The sequence below is a fragment of the Sciurus carolinensis genome, chromosome X, assembly GCF_902686445.1.
Source record: "Sciurus carolinensis chromosome X, mSciCar1.2, whole genome shotgun sequence".
Taxonomy (NCBI): Eukaryota; Metazoa; Chordata; class Mammalia; order Rodentia; family Sciuridae; genus Sciurus; species Sciurus carolinensis.
In genome coordinates this window covers 14,317,450-14,339,893 of record NC_062232.1, presented here as the reverse complement: position 1 = coordinate 14,339,893, position 22,444 = coordinate 14,317,450, and the positions used below count along the sequence as shown (strand labels likewise).

The window sequence follows — 22,444 nt, the reverse complement described above, 5'->3', positions numbered from 1 at the left end:
TATTTATATCTGAACATTAATATGAGAGAAAACATAAATACACTGGTCTATCCTGTCTCATCTCTAGAAGTAAAGCAAACAAACAAACAAACAAATGAACGAGTGAAATGGAATGTTCCCCTGCTTGGAGCTAAAGTTTTCTGGCATGTTGGCAAAGCCTGACTCCTGCCAAATTGAGTGTCTTAATAGAAATTATCATGGGTGTCACACTTTTTATTTGCTTTCTTTAATATATTGAGCAAGTTGTTTTCTGTGTCATTGTCTCCTCTAAGAATATAATTCATCTCCATGTTAGCTTTAAAACTGTGTTAGTTTTAAAACTTAAAAACTTGTCACTATTTCATTGATTTGTCCATTTACCTTTTTATTTGCTTGAATGTCCCACTGGCATGGATGATCCAGAGGGGCACAGTTGTGTCTGTCTTGTTAACCAGTATGCTCCTAGCACCTCATAGAGTGCCTGGCACATAGTATTTACTCAATAAATATTTGTTGAATGGGAAGGCGCCTGAGCATAACAGGGCACATGTGCCCTCCATGCAATAGGGGTGTCTTGCTGCTGGGGCCAGGTTGGGGGTGACCCTCGTGTAAGCCCTCAGCATATGAAAATAAACCCCTAAAATGTGGTCCCTGACCCTCACACATCATCCACACTTTATTCCCCAGGATCCAAATTCCTGTAACAAAAGACAAAATTATTAATTCAGCCATCTGAGTCGGTTTAAAGGGCAGATGCCTTTTGAGATAGGGGGCTCCTTAGGGCCTTCACACTAAGAGGTCAAGGGTGGATATTAGCTGTGTTCCTGGGGGCAGCTGTGATAAGGTAGGAGTGAAGAGAAGGGCACCAACGGTGGGCCCATGGCAGACAGTCTTTTCTAGAGAAGTGTGATTGTCCGTTTCGCTCACAGCCCAGGGACAGGTGTGGAGCAGTTAGCAGAGTGCCAGGCAGTGACGGTGATAACAGCAGTAGCTATGTACTACAAACTAAACTTCGAGCCTAGCACATTTTTTGACTGACTCACTACCCACAAGAATTATATAGGACACAAATATGATGATCCTCATTTTATGGATAAAGAATCCAAGGTACGGGTAGTAAATATCAGTGACTACTTGATCTAGCAACTTATGATAGGCTAAAATAAATATTGGCCATTATTCTCATGATGCAGTGAAAGTATCTCACTCCCTTCCCTCCATCTATAATCTTGTATGTGAAAAGGTTTTGACATTTTTGTCAATGATTGGACGGTATTGGGCTGGGGATGTAGCTCATTGGTAGAGCATGTGGTTTGCATGCATGAGGCCCTGGGTTCAATCCTCAGTACCTCAAAATAATAATAATAATGATAATAATAATAATTAGGTATTTATTATAGCATAACTAAAGGGAGCTTATGATTCTTCTGGAAAGCAAATTTTAAAAGCAGGTATTTTGGGATTTTTGTGCACTTATTTTTACTTGTATGAGCACATCATTATTCAAGCAGAATCATTTTTATAATAAATGGTATTATTCCACTTTTTCTTAACTACAATACTGATTGTTACTATTTATTGAGCATTTGCTATGTGCCAGGGAATATTTTGTGGGTTTTACATGTATTGTAGCATGTATATGTCCCAACAATTGGGAGATGAGTGCTATTTGTATTATCTTCATTTTATAGGTGAAGAAACTGAGGCACATGAAGACTGAGTTACTTGCCCCAAGTTTTAGGGGCAGCAAGTGGCAGAGCCAGAATTCAAGCTCAGGGATTTATGCCCCTTTAAAGGCTTCACCACCTGTCCACATCTGTGAGTGGACACAGTAATCTTTCTTTCCTATGGTTAATACCTAGTGACATTGGCAAGGAATTGGGAAGTTAATAAATATTCCTTCCGGAGAACTCCACTAGCTGACTTTCCCATTTTGGTTCATTTCATTTCAACTCCATCCTTTCCAATGGGAGCTTGGGAGACTGAAATATGCTGTCATATTGACCCTGTACTTTCTTTTTTTACCATAAAAATTGCCATCTGTTCCTGATATGAAACTGTGTGAATATTAGAGAAATAATGTTTATATTTTTTCTGAGCCTTCTCTTCATCATTGTAATTAACGAGTCATTAGCTTTACCAATAAGACATTTTTGGCTTTCCACGTACTGACTAGCAAGGTGGGGATTGCTGACAGTCAGGGTGACGGAAGGCCTATTGGGAGCTGCTTCCAGAGAGTGGCCTTTCTGCTATAAAGTTGCTGAGCACTCATAGCATTCAAGTTCAAAGTAACTGATACACACAGATATCCCACCACTTTCCCTGCAGTGTGTTAATGTGAGTTTCAGACCTGTGACAGACAGGCCCAGTGCACCTCACAGTTCACAGAGTCATTGGGGTCTGGTGGCAAGTGATTTGCTTTGGGAGCAACTTGACTCATGTATTCTGTCTTCTCAAAATATCTGGGGAGCCGGTCTTTTACTGCAAGGGAAAAAATAATACTCCTATGCCACTTGGAACACCCCAGTTTTGGAAAAAATCACTTAAAAATGTGCTCTAAAGCCACCCATGCTGCATCAGTGCAGGAGGGCCATTTGGGAAAAGGCAATGTCCAGACGCTTGTGGGAGGTAGGATTTTTATGGTCTGTTTGTGTGTCCAGTTTTGCAATCTTCATAGGACTCCATTCAGGCTGTCAATGAAAACCATTGAACCTGTCAAGTTGTTGTTTGCCAGGTCTCCTGGAAAAACACACTGAAAAATCTCAGCACTGGGTGGGTCAAAGAGGATAGTACTAAAAAAAGAAGAAGAAAATGGATGGCCCTGCTCTGGTGGGAGGCCAGGGCTTGGTGCTGCAGCCAAGTTCCCTGGTGATAGAGGAGTTTCCACCATCGGAGGCTTCCCGTTCTGGCTTTCCCCACCCTACCTTACACCATCCAGTCTTTAAAAATAACTCTACTTCTGGTGGAGCCAAATAGAATTATTTGAAGGTGACGTAAGCAGAAGGAGCAGGTAGTGCTGATGCTTTAGGAGAGAACATTCTGATGAGGGAAACAAAGGGAAGGCCAGGCAGCAGCTGGGAGATTTTCCTGGATGTCAGTGAGCTGAGTGGACTGGCACTTACTCCTGCTTCCCACCCCTTCTGTCATGCTGTGCTCACCAAATGAGGCATTGACTCCATACTATGCTGATTTTTTGTTATTGGTACTTGCCTTATTTTCAAGTTGTTTTATATGGGATAGTGTGATGGAAAGGCCAGGAAGTGATGTTAGTTAACTGTATAGAAATTGTATGTGACTGTGAAGGTCAAGAGCATTTTGAGGAAGTATCCCATACACTTATAACCTTACAACAGAAGATTGCAAGGACACTGTGGGGGTTGGGGGCTGTGAATGAGGCTGGCAGATGGACACGGACTGTGGTGGGAAGGCCTGCTGAGCTGAGGAGTGATGTCCCCAGTGCACTCAGCCACTCATTTCCTCTAAGCCTCACTTATTCAAATTAACTCTAGGCAGGGACTGCCACTCTCTCCTGGGTTAACATCCAACCCACATACCTCAAAAGAAAAAATACAAATGACCAACAAATATATGAAAACAATTTTAACATCATTAGCAATTAGGGAAACTTAAATCAAAATTATACTGAAATTTCATCTCACTCCAGTTAGAATGGCCGTCATCAAGAATACAATCATAAATACTGGAGAAGATGTGGAGAAAAAGGAACACTTTTACACTGTTGGTGATATTGTAAATTAGTACAACCACGATGGAAATCAGTATGGAGGTTCCTCAAAAGATGAGCCATGAAACCACCAAGTGACCCAGCGATACCACTCCTCAGTATTTACCTAAAGAATTAAAGTCATCATATGCAAGTGATACATGCATATCCATGTTTACAGCAGCACGATTCACAATAGCCAAGCCATGGAACCAGCCTAGGTGTCCATCAATGGATGAATGGATAAGGAAAATGAGGTGTATATACACAATGGAGTTTTACTCAGTCATGAAGAAGAATGAAATTGTTATTTGCAGGAAAATGGATGGAACTAGAGAATGCTGAGGAAATAGGCCAGACTCAGTCAAGGGTTGTATATTTTCTCTCATACGTGGAAGCTAGAGAGGAAAAAGGAAAAGAAAGGTGGGGGAGTAGAATCTCATGAAATCAAAGGAAGATCAGTAGAGTAGAGGAAAGGGACCTGGAGGCATGGAGGAAAAAGAAAATACCAGGTATTGATATTGGTCAATTATATAGTTACATTGTGTGCATGTATGGATATGTAACAATGAATCCTACCATTATATGCAACTATAATGCACTAATAAAAAATAGGGAAAAAGAGAAAAGAAATCCAACCCAGACCCAAGTCTTATCAATTCTCCTCCCAAATACCTCCCAAATATGTCACATCACCACCACAATCTTCATCCAATCTGTCATTGTGTCTCATTTCAGATACTAGGATCACTTCCTCATTGGTATAGAACAGGGCAAACTGCTGCCCATGGGCCAAAGCCTGTGAGACAGCTGATTTTGTAAATAAAGTTTTATTGACACACAGCCACACCTATTCATTTGCAAATTGTCTGTGATAGTTTTTGTACTACAATGGCAGAGTTGAATTGTTGCAGCAGAAATGCTGCAGCCTGCAAATCTGGAAGAATTTATTATCTGACCCTTTATAGAAAAGTTTTGCTAACTCCTGGTGCAAAGGGAATACTTATTTGTATAATTATTTTGAATCTTCCTCCTTTTATGAACTCTAATTCCAATGACATTTTAGTAGATTTTTATGTGTGTATCAAATAAACAAATCTGGAGTTTCTATTTCCTTGATTATACCTCTTATTTTGGATGTTCGTTTTATTGTTCACACTTTAAGAACATTGTTTGAGAATGGAGTGCAGAAATCTGAAACTTTTGCTCTGCCCCGCCTCCAATTCATTTTCAATGCAACACCTAGAACAATCTTGTCAAAATGTGCATCTGAACACATCACTCATTGTTTAAAATCCTTCACCGACTTCATTGCTCTCAGAACAAAGGCACAGCTCCTTACCTTGGCCACCCATGGGATTTGGGCCTTTCTTGCCTCTCCGGCCTCATCTCTTGCAGTTCTCACTTGTCCTTCCAAGTCCTGCCCACTCTGGCCCTTTTTTTTCAATTCTGTACATGTACATAGGCTGCACCCTCTCCCACCACAGTGCCTTTGCACATACTTCTGCTTCTACTTGGTATGGTCTTTCCCTGCCTCTGTGCTGGGCCAATTCCTCCCATTTAACCTTCAGGTTTCAATTCCACAGGAAAACCTTCCATGACCATTGGCTTCACCCAGAGTTCCATATGCTTTTCTTTGGCACTTTGTACAATTGCAGTATTGCATTTCTTGATGTATCACCTCTTTGTTTCCCTAGTAAGATAGTAAATTCCCTGAGGGCAGAATTGTCTTGCACTCCAGTGTATCCCCAGTCCCTAGCACAGGGCTAATAATTTGCCCTGAAGCTACTCTGTAAACATCTGTTAGTCCAGTGAGGTAATGTATACAAAAGCATTTTGCTTACCATAAATCATTGTACAACTGGAAGAAATTATTACTATTAATAACAGAGGAGAAGAGGAAAAGTAATTCTTTTTCAGACACTTCCATTGTTCTATAGATGGTTTAGGTCTATAGACATAGGAAGGGAGATGTTGGAAGATGCTTGAAACAATGAAGTCTTCCTCTGTCTGTTCTTGCAGAAGACTGCATGAGGAAATCAAGAACAGTCCTGGGAAGCCTTCCTAAGAGTACACTTCCTATTTACACTAGTTGATGGAAGCTGAGAAAATATCTGTCCATGTGATATTTTGATTGCCAGTTTTGAAATACATGCACCTAGAGAAGAAGAGAACTTCTCCAGGGAATCCTAAGGGAGAAGAGTCCCATTTCAAATATCATAAAAAGAAAATAAACATTTATCCAACCCCAACATCTAATTTGACCTTTGTAAACATTAATGTCATAACCACAAACAAATGGTGGGTTCCAAGACACCAGGGAAAAGTAAGTTTTCAAAAAGTCTGTGAAAACATCATTCAGGAGAAAAAAATAAGTTAGAGCGGGAACAAAGTAGAGACTGTAAATGTGGAAGAGGAAAGAAAAGCCTTTTAAGAAACGACCTTCTTCTGGCTTCTGAGTTGTACTGAGTGGTTTGATGTCATTAGCAAGATGATCCTATTGATTTTCTTTTATTCGTGTAGTAAACAAATGGAAATCTAAGCATTTTACCACTCACAGTGCGTTGTTTCCTGTAGTTATATTTATATATTTTCTGCTCTCTTAGCCTGGGCAACCACGGGAGGGAGAGTGTCTTAGGCTAGGCCCCTTAACCCTTGTGTGTCTGGCTTGCAGACCAAGTATCTTATTATACTTCCCCTCCAGTAGCTAGGAATTTAACAGGTAGAAGGGAAATTTAGAACATACTCAACAGGTCACAGTGACAAATGATCCTCCCAGGGAGATTATCTCAAGGAAGTACCCAGAGATGACCTACCAACTCTTCCAAACATCCACCCTATAGCCAGCTGGTCCCATAGGCAACTTGCTTCATCTCTGTGAGTGGGGCCCACACACTGTGCAAGGTCTGCAGTGTTGGCCCTAAGCAGACTTTGTATTCCAGAGAGTATTAGTCTGTTAACTGTTCCTAGAATGAAAGACCTGAGGCTGTGTATTTATAAAGAAAAGAGGTATATTTAACTCACAGTTTTGGAGGCTGAATGTCTAAACAACATAGTGCTGCCTCTGGTAAGGGCCACCCCTACTATATTACCTCATGGCTGATGGCTTCACAGGGGTGAAGGGAGGGAAAGATCACATGACCAGACAGGAAGGCAAAGAGGCTAGGCTTGTTCTTTTATAACAAACCTCTCACCAGAATTAACTCAGGGGTCCTATAAGAACTACCTTGATCCTTTCTGAGAACTGCACCCTCAATGACCTTTGAGGCCCAACCTCTTAAAGGTCTCATTACCTCTTAACATCACTACACTGGGGACAAAGTTTCCAGTATATAAACCCTTGGGGGACACAATCAAACCATATCCAAACCATAGCACAGAAGGAATGGTTTAGAAGAAAATGAGACAGGCTTTGAACTAGACACAGCCTAGGCCAGCATCTTAAACACACTGTGTGCTTACTTGTAGTACTTAGAGAAGGAGAAGAAGAAAAGAGTGGGTGTTGGATTATGATAGAGAGGAAGGGAAAGTGAAGAGGCAGGAAAGGAAGAAGGATGATAAATAAGTTAGGTTTTTCTGTGTTATAGAATACCCCAAAACTTAGTGACCTAAAACAATGACAGTTAGTTAATTTACAGTCTGGGAGTGTGCACTCTTGCCTGGGTCCAGTGGAATGGTCTTCCTACTAGTCTCAGTTAGGTTAACCCAGGCATCTGCCGTCTGCTGCCAGTCAGCTGCCAGTCAGCCAGATGATTCTGATCCTGGGGGTTGGCTGACTGTCCTTTGGAACAATGCAGGTGACTGGGCATGTGGCTTTCATCATCTGACAGGCTAGCACAGGCTTGTTTCTATACTTACATGGTGACATGAGGTTCCAGGAGCAGCAAGACAGCAAATCCATGCTTAAGTACTTTTCAAGCTTCTGCTTGCATCACCTTTGTAATACCCCACAGGGCAAAGCAAGTGACAAGGCCAGCCCATATTCAAGGAGTGGAAAAAAGACTCCACATTTTGATAGGAGGAGCTGCAGAGTCACATTGCAAGTGGACAGGCATACTGGGATCAGAAGAATTGATGACTAGTTTTACAGTCTACCACGGAAGGGAAGAGGTAGACATTTCTTTTGTTAGCAAAGTCAGTGAAGACATGAAGATCTTGAATTTTAAAAATGTTAATAAATCATTAAGTTCCTACCTTGCACAATTTATTTGTCAAATAGGACCAGAAGATAATATAACATGTTACTCATTTCAAATGGGAATAGTAAAAACTTTATGGGTAAGAATTTCCTTGTCTTTTACCCCCTAGAACTGAACTAAGGAGCAGTTAATAGTTTAGTACATCTCAAGTGGCAAATATATTTGGAAACAGAAAAATTTTAACACACCAGTCTTAGTTTCTAGCTCAAATACACAACAAAGGAAAAAATTATATGTGTGGTTTTCTTAGTTACTTGGTGGGACCCATCCTACATGTACAATTGTTCTTTCCTTGTCTGTGTATCTTTTCACCATTTTTTTCTCTCGTTATTGAAAATACAGCATTGAAACATAATTTAAACAGAGGGAAATTCTCAAAGCTTTTTGCTATTCAGTGGAAAGAGAAGTTCAAGTTTACTAGAAAAAGTCAGTCATGGCCATTGGGATTGATTAAGGGTTGTGGTAATTATCTACATTCAGTTTTCCTGGTGAAATGTTTTTATACAAATGGAAGAAAGTTCACTTGTAGTTAATTTTGTACAAACACAGCTCCAATATAAGACTGGCATTTAAAAAATCAAGGATAAGGTCAGGGAGTCATTTGAAGGTGAGTCTGTCGCCATGTGGTCTCTAATTCTCGTCTGGTGTGGGCAGAGACAACCAGCAGCGTTCCAGCTTCTAGGACACATTTGGCACGCCTCAAGATAGCTAAGGGGAGGGAAGGAAAAGAGAGAAACTGTGGAATGAGCTAGAGTAGAAAGAAGAAAGATGGACCAGGAGAGAAAAGAAAGCTTTTGGACTTGGGAGTGTAGCATGTACTAGGTTCAATCCCCAGTAAGGCAAAACAAAAAAGAAAAAAAAAGAAAAAAGAAAAAAAAGAAAGAAAGCTTTTTAATGCTTCAGAAAAATAACATGGGTGCCAGTGGTTGAAAGAGACCTACTGGCCACTTCTCTTGGCCTATTTCATTCCTCCTCAGTCTTCCCAGACGGGCTAAGAGGTCACCTTTTGAGGTGGTTCAGAAAGCAGTTCCAAACGCCCTCTTAGTCTTTTCTATAAATTAACAGTGATGGATACCAGGACATTCTTTTTCCTGTTTAAGTTCTTTGGCTCTGTGTCTAGGTTTAAGCTATTTCCTTTCTTTGGAATGATCTTTCCCATTTCTTCATGTTAAGAAAGTTGTATATTCTTTGGGATACAGCCTGACTGTTACCTCCTTGATGTAACTTTGCTGAATCCATTTTCCCATATTGTGTTAGGGGACCTTTCTCAGTGCTTCTGTTACTGCCTGCAGCTGATTCGTATGGCACCTCTAGAAAACCTGGCACCCCAGATTCTGCTCCATTGATTCCTATGGCCAGGAAACCTTGTGCAGGGTACAACCTGCACAACCATACAAAGTGGCCCTGTTTGGGGCACAGAGTAGGCATATGGTACACACTTGTTGAGTGAATTATCTTTAGAATTTTCCAGAGCCATCTCACAACTTTACCCCTCTTGAATGGTGGTGTCCAGAACTAAACAAACCAGCCTGTGCAGGTAAGGGTCCTATGATGCACGCTCTGGTCAGGAAAGGAGCAGCTTTGAGATTCTAGAACCACTCTTGTTTGCTCCTCAATGGCAATACCTACCACTCTAAAACCAAGGATCTATACATCCCTGACTTTCTGAATATGCACATGCCTATCCTTTACCATCATCTCCATTATGCAATTTGTTTCTCCTGTGATGTGGAGAAATTTCTCTTTGCCTATTTCTTTTCTCTTTCTTTCTTTCTTTTTTTTTTTTTTTTTTTTTTAAGCACTAGGGATTGAACTCGGGGTGCTTTGCCACTGAGCAACATTCCCAGCCCTTTTTGAGATAGGATCTTGCTAAGTTCCTTAGGGCCTCACTAAATTGCTAAGGATGGCTTTAAACTTCTGATCCTCCTGCCTTAGCCTCCCCAGCCACTGGGATTACAGGTGTGTGCCACTGCAACTGGCTCTCTTTGCCTGTTTTCTGACCCCATTCCTCAATTATCAGGACCTCTTTGTCTTCTAATCCTTTCTCCATGGTATTGGTGTCATCACCAGGAATTGCAAGCCAGTCTCTGCCCCTCAGTCTGGGTCACTAATTAATCACTAAGTTCTAAATGAAGCATTGAGCCTTCCAGGATGAGGCATGTCACCATTGTGTTTTGTTTTGTTTGTTTGTTTTGGGTTGCTCCCTGGACCAATGTCACATTACCCCAGAAGGCAGTGGGACAACTCCTTGAGGCTGCTGTTATCTGTGGACTTTCCCCATTGGGTTGATGATTACCCTCCGGATATGTGTCTCTGTGGCCAGCCACCCAGGGCAGTTCTGATTCTTGGATGCAGCCTCCCTGATGGCTTCCTCTGCACTGGGGCAGGGCTGTAAGTTCACCCAGAGAGGTTTCCTTCCAACCCAAACTATTTATGAAGTCCGCTTGCCTTTTTTTTTTTTTTTTTTTTTTTTTTTTTGGTCACACTGGTATTACCCTATGTTTTAGCCAGCTTGATAAATAGAGGAAGTTGGAGACATTCCCAGCCTCCCTGATGTCATGGTTTGGGGCACTGCAACTGCAGGAGGTTTCAGTTAATCCTAGCAATTGGTGAGTTTGCTGTTCTCTGAGAAACTTTTCTGTTCTGTGCCATGTCTTACATAAGTTGATAGGGTTCTTTTTGTGACTTGCCCTTTCCTTTCAATGATGTAAGAACCCTAAACATTGGCAGTCACTATGTTTTGTTACTGAATTGCTGGTGCTGATTGGATTCTGCTTCCTGTTTAGTTTCTCTGGTAGATGAAGGCCAGTGGGGGTGTGGTGGTGATCAGGGTGAGGAGGAATCAGCGGGCCCAAGGATGGGCAACTCGTTAGTTAAGTTTAGGCCTCAGCATCCATCAGGCATGTTCACATCATTGCTTTTGACAGTATTTTCCACAACTTGCTCAGTGAATTCTTGCTCTCCAGCTAGGAAGCTAGTTTCTTGGCTGTAAGACCAGAAGTCTTTGTGTCCCCAACTGGGCCTTTGTAATTGGGTTAGAGCAGGGTGAAGAGAGACGATGTTGAGTTGAGCAAGTGACAGCATTCCCTTCCATTTATCCAACCTTGACCTTGATTTAGGAGCTCTTTTTGGCTCTCCCTCTGTTCTCTTTTTCCTCACTAGAAGAAATATTCTTAACTGTAAATAATGTTTGAATACATTGCTGTGTTCTAGAGTAAAAATGTGGCTTCATCCTTTCCTCCATCACACTCCCATCTGTGGAGGCTTGGTAGGTTTCCTCCCAGGTTTTTTACAATGCGTTCACCTCTGTCACTGTATAACTATACACATATATCACTTTGTTTCCTAACATGTCCTATGTATATATTAGTATAGTAAGAAACTTGCTTTTTTCACTTGACTTGATATGTATTATATATATTGACAATGTCTGTACATTAGTACATCTAAATCAGCTTTATTTTTTTAGACATTGCATAATATTCCACAATGTGACTGTACCATCATTTACCTATTCATTTACTGATAGATATTTAGTTTTTCTCCTGTTGCTGCAGTGATAGTGTTTGGGTTTATATTTCTGTGTATATGTGTCAATATTTATTCAGGACAATCTCGAATTAGAATTTCTACACATGTTAAAAACAATACTTTTGGAAATGTTCAAAAAATAAAAGTATGCACATTTAAAATTTCAAAATCTCAAAATTTAGATTTCCACCAGTGGTGTATGCAATTGTTTATATCTCCACATATTCTCCAGCATTGGATATTATTATTAGAATTTTTGATTTTTTCATTCTCTCAGAAAAACAAATGTTATTGTTGCTTGCCCTATTTTTCTACCTGAAAGTGTTCCAAAGGAGCAAACAGAGCCTCCTGTTGTTCATTAATAGACTGGATTACCAGGAACCATTAAGTGTGCTTTATTGTAGTCATCCATAAGATTTTGGAAGAGTCAGTGTGCTTGAGTGGTGAAATTTCATCAAAAATATTATCAGAAATCCATATGTAAAAAAAAAATCTTTTTAATAGGTTATTTTATAGAAATTCATATCCCTTTGAAGATATGAATAGTAAATTATGTTTTCAATATTTAATAAAGGATTTAAAGACAAAAAAATCTTAATTTTCACAAATGTTCAGTGAAATTATTTCCATACTCAAATCACAATCAATTTGTTTCTTTGTTTGATTATTTTAAAGTTTTTTTGGTTGGTAATCCTACATCCATTCCATGTTGAACACTGGGACATGTGTTTATAATTTGTTCATCCTAGGACAGGACCAAACGCTTGGCTTTCATTTTTTGTCTTCTTTAAACATTGTTTAATGAAGTCTTTCTGGCATAATGGACTTTAATTTATAAAGAAGCATTCCTTTTTTTCCTCTTAACGAACATACTGTGATCAATAGAAACTCACCGAGACTTCTTATCTCTTCTTTGAATTCATATCCTGTTCCTCTTTGAGCATTAAACTTCTGTCATACCAGTTTATTGACAGAAGCCAGGAATAGGTCAGTTGGTTCCAAGATGACCCTATAGATTGTTTCCTCTGGTAAATCTTGATTTGAAAGTCATTTCACCTGAGAAGATACCATTATTTGAAGTGACTGTCATCTTGAACTAATAGCTCTACCAGTGTTTTGGTTTTGAAGTAAAGTGTGATGGCATATTCTAAAGGATGCCAACCAGGTTGTCAGCAGTGCTCTCTGCCTCAGGTGGGCAACCTGTTTCCTTTCCCTAGCATGCATCTGATCTTTCCCTCACTCATACCATTGCCAATGCTCCACCTCCCCTTTTCAGCTCTGAACCAGACTAAATAATCACAGAGAGTAATTTATTCAGCCTCTGAGGATTAAAAAAAAAAATTACCTCTGGCTTTGGGGACACATGAGACATAAATGACCTCTTGATATCAAGGAGTTTATTTCTAGGGAAGTTAAGACACGAACACATGAAAAACTACCTAAGCAATCAAGGGTTTTAGAAGGGAGCATCTCACCCCAGATCTGCTCTGATCACTTCATTGTCTAATGCTCCTATGATGCTGTTAATGAAGCCTTAGATTGAGTAGTAATTCATGCTACTAAAACGTTAACAAGATCAGCCCTGAACTGGCTTTGGGCTTGTTCCATCTTACCTAAGGTCCGTAAGAGCAGACCTTGCATTGTCCATTTCTTTTGTAACTCTGCTGCCAAGTTCAAACCTCAGATGTGCAGCTGGAGATCTGTAGGGCCTCACTACTGTGCTGACTGCAGGATCGAGGCCCTTTGGTGCTACGAGGACCCACTTTCCATTGGTCTAATTTTCTGTTCTTGTCTTGTTTTCATTTTCAGATGTGTGCAGTTTCTCCACTTTTTTTCTGAACTTCCTTTCAGGTGAGTGAGGCTTTCTGTGTGATAATGTAAAAATGATGAACATGTTTGGTTGGTTTTCTTTTCTTTCCCCTCCTTTATTCCTAATGCCCACCCCCAAAGCAACTTTATTCTTTCCAGTTTGTTTTGTTTTTAACTCCTTGCTCCCATTTGAAGCTCTGTTTTCTTCAGACATTTTCTTGCCTTAGGGTTTCTGTTGTGGACCCATTTCTTCTTGGTTCCTGAGTAGACTCTCAGGAACAGGTGCACCTTTTGAAATTACACGGTGCAGTGAAAGTTGAAGAAGAATAATTATTTATGTCGAATTCTTTGGCATTTTGATTCACCATTTTCCCCTTTTCCGCTCTTTGAACTTGTTTCCCGAGCCCCTATAGCTCTTGTCAGATTTCAAAATGGACTACTGACATCTCTCTTACCTAAGGTGCTGTGCAAGTGCCCCTTTCAAAGCTCTCAACCAGATTTCTGCTCTTGACTTCCTTCTGGGTAGGAATTCTGAAGCCACTATTGACTTTCATGCTTCTTCTTTTTTTTTTTCTCTAGTATTGGGGATCAACCTTGTTCATGTTAGGCAAGTGGGCCACCAGTGGTACCCTCCCCACCTTAGTGCTTCCTTTTTACTTTGAGACTCGGATATAGTCATTATTTCTGGAAATTCATTGATATAAATTTTCAAAATCTTATGAATAATATAAATATGTTTATAATTAATATTAATTAGAATTATCCTATCATAATTTATAGGATGAATAACAGTTATTACAATAGGTGCTAGTGTTATAAAGAAGATTAAAACATCTGAGCCCAGTCACACAACCAGTAAATGGCCAAATTGGTACTTCAAGTAGGAGTTGGCATGGTGTCATGACAAAAACAAGGAAGGCACACAGTATTAGTGGTGGCAGTGGAGTTGGCTTTCCTGAGTACCTGTCTTCCTCTCCAGTATGAGCTTCTGAAGGATCCAAAACGAAGTGCTTCTGTCCCAACCCTGCCCCCAGCCCCAGGACAGATCAACCCCCTGAGGATGCTTTGCATTATAGTCTCATTTCTTTCCTTTATATAACCATAGAATTTTTTTCTAGCAATAGCTTCTGGATTAAATCAATGTTTAAAATCTTTTTTGAATGTCTGCTGTGAGAGTGAGGGCGAAGTATAGACCAAGCCTAGACAGGAGGAGATAATGGCATTCTGGTGACTTGTTTTTGTTTTTTAGGCCAAGTTAAGCTTTGTCAACCATGAAGAAGTGTCTTTTAAGTTTGGTTTTTTAAAAATCACTACTTATTTGGCTATACCAATGACTGATGAATCTAAGTAGTGACTCTAAGCCCTTAAAGACAGAAAAGATTTCTGTCTTATTTATTGCAGTATCTATAGTCCCTGGCATGGCACCCTGCATATAATAGAACCTCAGTAAATATTTACAAACTAGATGAATGAATGCAGGAAATGACTCCAAAATCAGTTTACATTGCATTGGAATATACTATAAACTGATCTTCCAATTGTGCTTGTAATCACAGCTAATACCTGTTCAGTATATTAAGACATTCGTTATATTACCTCATTTAATCCCTGTAGAACCCTATGACAATAGTCCTATCATACCTCCATTTTTTCGAATGAAAAATTTAAGGTCCAACGAGGTTAAGGAACATCCCAAGGTCATACTGTGAGTGGTGACGCTTAGATTTGAAGGCAGACAGATGGCTCTACCACACTTGCTCTTAACCTCTGCAATTCTGCTCATTTATGTGTATAGACCATACTTAGTATGAACATTGGGAGTAAAACCTGAAGGGTGAGGGGAGAGAGGTGAAGCAAGCTTTCATCTTGCCTTGGATAATTCATGTATGGACAATCAATAGTGTGGTAGATTGCAGGTAGGAGAGTGGGGAAATTTGGGGATGTGCAAGGGAGTTTAAAAGCATAAAACGCCTCTCAACAAGGTTTCATGGTTACGTGTTTAAGTGCATAATTTATTTCTAATTTTGCACATCAGATATTGATTCACTTGTTTTATTACATAAAACTTCTTTTTTCTGCATTAGAAAGCACTTAAGGCTTATTAAGAAAATCATTTTGCACTATAAAGAATAAACAAATCATTTTCCTTCCATTTGCTTCTAGAGATTTGAAAATTTCATATTGCAGTCATGCCATATAGTTCAGCATTGACTTTATGATATGACAAATAATACACAGAACTGTCATTTTAGAGTTCATATTCAGCACTTACCAGTTAACCCAGTTTCTGTCATCTGTAGGACATTTTCTTTTCTTTTTCTTTCTTTCTTTTTTGGCATGTAGGATGTTATTTCTCTTACTAGGCAATACTGGCTTTAGTTCTTGGTGACCTTATCTTCAAAGAATTTTGTTGCTAAAATTCAGAATGGTTCCTTTTGTCCCTATATCTACACAGATTACCTCAGTTTACAAGATTTGAAATTTCTCTTAGACATTTCTTGAGCATTCCAGAGAATTCTATAAATACTCTCATTTGATATATATAATGATAAAAATGTGAGGACTTTTTCTTGTTAAGTTTTTGGCATGGGTTTTGCTAGTCTTGTAAAAATAAGTTAAGATGTGCTCTATTTTTCTCTTCATTGAGTTTTTGTGAGATTGGAATTATTGTTCCTTAAATATTTGATAGAATCATCAGTGACATTTTCTGGGCCTGGAATTTTCTATGTGGGAAATTTTTTGAGATTTTTAATGGTTATATATCCTATTTAAGTTTACTCTTTCTTCTTAATTTTTTCTTGGTATGTTGTATTTTTTCCTAGGAATTTGTCCATTTCTGTTCAAATTTTCCAAATTATTGAATAAAGCTAGCCCTAAAGAACTTTATATCTATTTTCATGTTTATAGCATTTGAATTATGTTGCTTTTTTCATTCTTTCTCTTGGTTATTTTCTCTGTCTGTCTCTCTCTCTCTTTCTCTTTCCCTTCTTCAGCTCCCTCCCCATCCTTCCTCTGTCTCTTATTTTTGCCAGAATTGTCTTTTCAAAAGAATAGCTTTGGATTTATTAACCATATTTATGCCTTTTTTCTATGTCATTACATTATGCTTTTATTATTATCATTATTTTTCTTCTTTGAGTTTATTTTGCTGTTCTTTATCAAACTTCTTGAAAAGGACCTTAATTCATTAATTTTAAGCTTTCTCATTTTCTAGTATGTATATCTAAAATATAAAGGTCACTGTGTCTTTAACTCTGTCCCACATATTCTGATATATAGTGTTTTATTATTGATCAGATCAGATACTTTCTAATATACATTATGACTTCCTCTTTGACCTGTAAATTATCTCTTAAATAATGAATTTAACTTTTTGATAATACAACTTAATTGTGTTACAGTCAGAGAACATGCTCCTTTCCTTTTTTTCCAATTCTATAAAACATTTTTGAGACTTCTTTGGTCTGGCTGGTTTTCACAAACATTCCATGTGCACTTGAAATCACTCTGCAGTTGTTGAATGAGAGGTTATGTGTAAGATACATAAGCAAGTTGATTAAATGTATTATTTAAATATTGTTTATCCTTATGACTTTTTATTTGATTTTTACCAACTGCTGAAAGAGATATGTGGTTATCTCTCCCTATGGTTGTGAATTTATTCTATTTCTTTATATTCTCTCCTTGTTGCTTTGTGTATATTGTGGCTATTTTAGTTGCATTCACATGTAAATTTTTTCAGTCTTTCTACTGAATTAAATCTTTTGTGAATGAAGCATTTATTTTTAGGTACTGTTTTTTGCTTTAGAATGTAATTTGATATTACTATAAATACATTGTTTTAGTCAACTTTTTTTCACTGACCAAAAGCCCCAACAAGAACAGCTTAGGGGAGGAAAAGTTTATTTTGGCTCATGGTTTCATGGTTGGTGTACTCCATAGCTCAGGGCCCAAGTCGAGGCAGAAGGTCATGGTGGAAGGGTGTAACAGAGGAAAGCTCCTCAGTTCATGATAGCCAGGAAACAGAGAGCACTTGAGTGCAAAGAGCCAGGGATACTATAATCCCCATGGGCATGTCTCATTCAGTTACTTCCTCAAGACGCACCCTACCTGACTACAGTTAACATGCATTAATACATTCAAATTATTAACCCATCAAATGGATTAATCCACTGATTAAAGTCATTAGTCTCAAAATATAATCTAGCTATTCCACCTCTGAACATTCCTGCATTGTCTTACACATGAGCTTTTGGGGTATACTTCATATCCAAACCATAACACATTACTTTTCTCTTCATTGGTATAGCATATCTTTTCCATCCTTTTGCTTTCAAACTTTATCATTAGATTCCAGTTGTGTCCTTGTAAATAGCACATAATTGGAGTTTGTACTTTTTTCTAGTCTGATAATCTTTGCCTTTTAATGGAATAATGTAGTCCATTTATATTTAATGAATCATTGATACATTTATGTTTTTAAATCTATCATCTATTTTTCATAAACAATCTTTTTTTTTTCCCCTTTCTTGCCTTCTTCTAGATTGACAGAATATTTTAAAAATAATTCTGCCCTCTCCACCACTTAGGAAGTTCTGTTGTTCCTAATACTTCCCCATTTCTATTCTTTAGTAGCCACTATAGCAATTATAACATGTTGACAGTTGAGCATGGTGGCATACCAGTAGTACCAGCTACTCTGAAGGCTGAAGCAGGAGGATTGTTTGAGCCCAGGAGTTTATGGCCAGTCTGGGCAACATACTGAGACCCAGTTTAAAAAAAAAAATTACAACATGCTACTCAACTTTTCCATGTCTTTATCTTCCTCTAGGATAATATAAGGACTTTGAAAGACTTTTTAAAATTTTATACTTTCATCTCTTTATATATAATATATATATATTTATTTGTTTATTTTATGTGTATATATGTGTGTATGTACATAATTGTCATATGTTTTCATTTTATTGTGTTTCAGTAATCCCTGAAAGATACCATTATTACTGTTTATTAATAGTCAAAAGTTCATTTGGATATGCCAATATATAGTACTACCCTTAGATATGGGAAATTGGGGCCTCTGGGTTGTGTCTCATGATTTAGAGGTCCCCTCTCTGGCTGTTCACTAGTTTTATCTGACTCCAAAGGGTAAGAACTCTGTGGCACCAGGAAGACATGCCTATCTGCAACCTGTCTCCTTCCTCCAACTCTTGTTTCTTGATCATGCTCTGGGAACCCAGGACCCTGGAATTCCCTATCTAAACATTCTCAGCCTATTTTCAGGGTCTGAGCAAGCCTCTTCCCCTGAGCAAGCCATGCTGCAAGTATACGTACCTCTAGACCCCCAGGAATGAATAAGGGATATGGGCTTGCAGGAGGGGGTTGGATATGTGGGCTGGGATGACCATATGCACGTGTACAAAGCCTCTTGCAATTTGAGACAGCCTTAATGAAAGAGTAAGGACAAACTGTACCTCCTTTTAAACTCTTGACTTGTATCTTACAAATGTTAGGGATGGGCCTGGCTCTATACTAATCACTTTCTTTGTTCTTCATTCCTTCTTGCATCTCAGATCTTACATCTTCTGCCTGAATACATCTTTTAGAGCCAATTTCAGGGTAGATTAGCAGGAGGAAAAAACATCATAGTTTTTGTCTGAAAATGTCTTCATTTTGCCCTCATTCTTTTTTTTTTTTTTTTGTAAACAAATGGGATACATGTTGTTTCTCTACCTGTACATGGCGTAAAGGCATACCATTCGTGTAATCATAAATTTACATAGAGTAATGTTGTTTGATTCATTCTGCCATTTTTTTCCCTTCTCCCCCACTCCTCCCACTCCTCTTTTCCCTCTATACAGTCCTTCCTTCCTCCCTTCCTGCCCCCCTCCCTAAACCCAACTCCAACCCCAACACTAACCCCTCCCACCCCTTGCCCTCATTCTTGAAAAGTATTTTTACTGGGAGTAGAATTTCTAGGTCAGCAGTTATTTTCTCTTAGCACATTGCAGATAATATTCCATTGTTTTCTGGCTCTCTTTGTGGCTTCTGAGAAGACAGTTGTTAATCTAACAGTTGTTTCTTTGAAAGTTAACTGTCTTGTTTTCTCTACTTTCAATATTTTCTTTTTTTGTTCTTCTGTTTATTTTTGTTTGTTTTTTTCTTTTTCAGTTTCACTATGACATGTCTGGGTACAGATCTCTTTTTATAGATTATAATTGAGATTATTTGGGCTTTTTGAACCTGTGAATTGGTGTTTTTCACTGGTTTGGGGTCATTTAGTCATTATCATTTCAAACATTGATTCTTCCCCATCCTCTCTTCCTTGAATTTTATTCAAACATATGTCACTCTTTGAATTATATTTAAATATGTATTTTCTCCATGCCTCTGAATTTTTCTCTTGTATTTCGTGTCTGAAGCTCAAGTTTTCCCCATGGACCCCTACCTTTAGGTATACATGGCTTCACTGCTCATGTTAACTCACTGGCTTTCAGCTTTATCTTTAACTTTGTCCTGACAGTTCCTTCCTATCTTGTCAACTCTCTGTTATTGTTAAGAAAATGTTTTTAATATTTTATTCATGATTTTTAATTGTCTTCAGCAGAAGGTTTTATCTAAATAACCTAACCCAAGCTATTCCTAGAACACCAAAGACATTTTTGTGGTTTTAAAAAAATATATATATTTGCTTTATCAAGGTCTTTTAGCAGAATTCAAATAGAAATTTAATTATGCTTTTACACACAGCTTCCTGGTTCTTCCCCCCTCCTTGACTTCTTTGACAAGTTAACAATCTAAATCAATTTCTTTGTTCTTGCTTTGCCCACACTGAGAACCTCTTTAGTACCTCCCTTTTTAAATTTCCTCATATGCTAGTCTTGTTAGCCAACACTAATGACTCAATGTAAATATGTAAAAGGCATAGAGTTTTCTAGAAGACTTAGTGAGCAATCATACCTCTTGTTACTTAGGTTAAAAATATTGATCATTGCATTTATCATAGCAACTACGGTATAATCAAATTATGGCAGTTAACCAGAGATAACAGATATTAACCTTCACCCAGACCTGCCCTACAATAGCATCAAGGTATTTGCTCTCTTTTAAATCTTACTTATTTTTAATAATTCTATATCTTGATAGATTAATCATTTATTGTCATTAAAGTTTGTGCCAAGTATTAACATTTTTAAAAATAGTGACAGTGATACTGTTTAATGTAATTGAAGAGCTGTAGAACAATTTCTGGAATGGTTTAAGTAGGTGCATGGCATACAGTCATGTAGCTTATGCACTGTGCAACCCTAGAGGTTGCCATTTACATCAGCATACAACCTAAAGAAAGCCCTAGACTAAGATGAAATTTGGGCTCATCTTTAGTGAGTTGATTGTCTAATGTCAAGGTCTAAATTTTACTGTTCAAATGCTAGCAAATACTTTTCTCTGTAATTGAAGCTATCTTACTAGCCATTCTTAACACCTAAAAATTTTACTGAGAGCTGATAGCTATTCAGGTCATATCTGTTGATGACCTAGATAACACTTAGCTAACCTAGATTATACCAGAAGGTGAGGAAATATTTCAGTTGAAAAAGATAAAAATGACTTATGTAAGGCTTTCAAAAACTTATAGATATCCCTCTTTGATCAATGATCCCAGAGACCTTGTGACCTAGCAGGACATTCTCACTTTATGCAGAAAGCAATAGTAGCTACATTATTTCAAATACCATAAAACTTCTATTGGCAAATATATTTTTAACCTTGAGGAAACATATTTCAGACATGACAATGGAAGCAGTCTTTTCAGAGGCTCTCAGTATCTAGTAAGTTCTTGACCCATATTCTCTTTTCAAGATGATTGCTGGGATCATTCTTCATTGTGGCCTTTCCTACTCTCACCTGGGAATTGAGTACCTTCCTTCTTCAGTATAAAGGCATGGTTTATTTTGATCAAAGACCCAAGTCACAGTACACAATAACCCGTCACTGTGTACATTAACTTAAGTTTGACCATATCTTATATACCACTTAGGACCTGCCCTAAGAATTGGCAAAGGTCAAGAATGAGTTTGTAGAAAATTCGAAGTTGTATAATAGCGTTTTGAAGTTGCTGATTGATTTTATCTGATGGACCAAAAACTTACAAGGAGACAGATTCTCAGGAGGCTGGTATTGTGGCCTGGTAGAAAGCATAGAGACTCACCAAATAGTCAAATGACCTTGACTCATCTTCTAGAGCATACTGGGCCTCTTTCTTCATCTGTAGAATGAGGGTTTGAAGCTAGGTGAATTCTGAGTTCCTTTCCAGAATAAACTGCTCTTATATTCTTACTAGAGCTAAACTTAGATACATGTGCATTAAATCTTCTAAGTCAACTCTACCTATTCCAGATAGAGTAGAGCCTAAGGCATTTGTATAGGACAGAGTTTTTGTAGCACTTTAGTTCACTAAATAATGACTTTTTAAAAAGAGCAGTGCTTTTAGAGGTGGAACAGTGTTCAAAAACTTAAAAAATAAATTCATTTCCAAACTTTTAGTTGGAACTTCCTTAGATACACATATAAATGTATAATTCATTGAATTTCACAAACTGAACACACCCATGTAACCAGCACACAGAATATTACCTGTACCTCAGAAGTCCTCTCTCCTTGTGTCCACTTCTATGATTATTGCTATCCTCTCCTTTCCAAGGATAACCACTCCCCTGACTTCCCTATTGATTAGTTTTGTCTGCTTTTGTTTCTCATATGAATGGAATCATGCATGGTACATTATGCATTCTCTTACGTGAGATTTTCTTGACTGATATTATACATCTGAGACTCATCAATATTGTTGTGTGTAGCTATAGCAGACACTCATGTTTCCTTCAGAGAGACTGATACATCTTTGCACAACTCTATTAACATTCTCATTTGAGAAGATCAATAATATGCCATTATGAACAGAGGATAAAAATGCTCAAGAGAAGGAACAAATGAGAGGTATTTTATAATTTATTAACACATTATATTAATATATAATACAATTTATTAGTTTTAAAAATGCAAGCCCTCGCACAAAGCCCCGGGTTCAATCCCCAGTACCACAAAAAAAAAAAAAAAAAAAAAAAAAAATGCAAGTCCTCTTTTGAAGGAGAAGAATTCATTTCTTGGTCTAAAATATTATCATGCCATCAAGGAAAGAATCACT

The 22,444-nt window shown here is 38.1% G+C and overlaps 1 protein-coding gene across 9 annotated transcripts in view; it reads left to right on the top strand.

The window, feature by feature from the left end:
- The window catches only part of Adgrg2 (adhesion G protein-coupled receptor G2), a 109,474-nt gene that overhangs the window by 20,272 nt on the left and 66,758 nt on the right, over positions 1–22,444 (top strand). For 8 of the 9 annotated variants that reach the window (XM_047535708.1, XM_047535706.1, XM_047535707.1 and 5 more), the window contains exon 2: positions 13,243–13,284. The exons of the other annotated variant lie outside the window; for it this stretch is intronic. The gene's annotated coding sequence lies outside the window, so the exon portion shown is untranslated. The remainder of the gene's footprint in view (positions 1–13,242; positions 13,285–22,444) is intronic. 9 annotated transcript variants of the gene reach the window in all.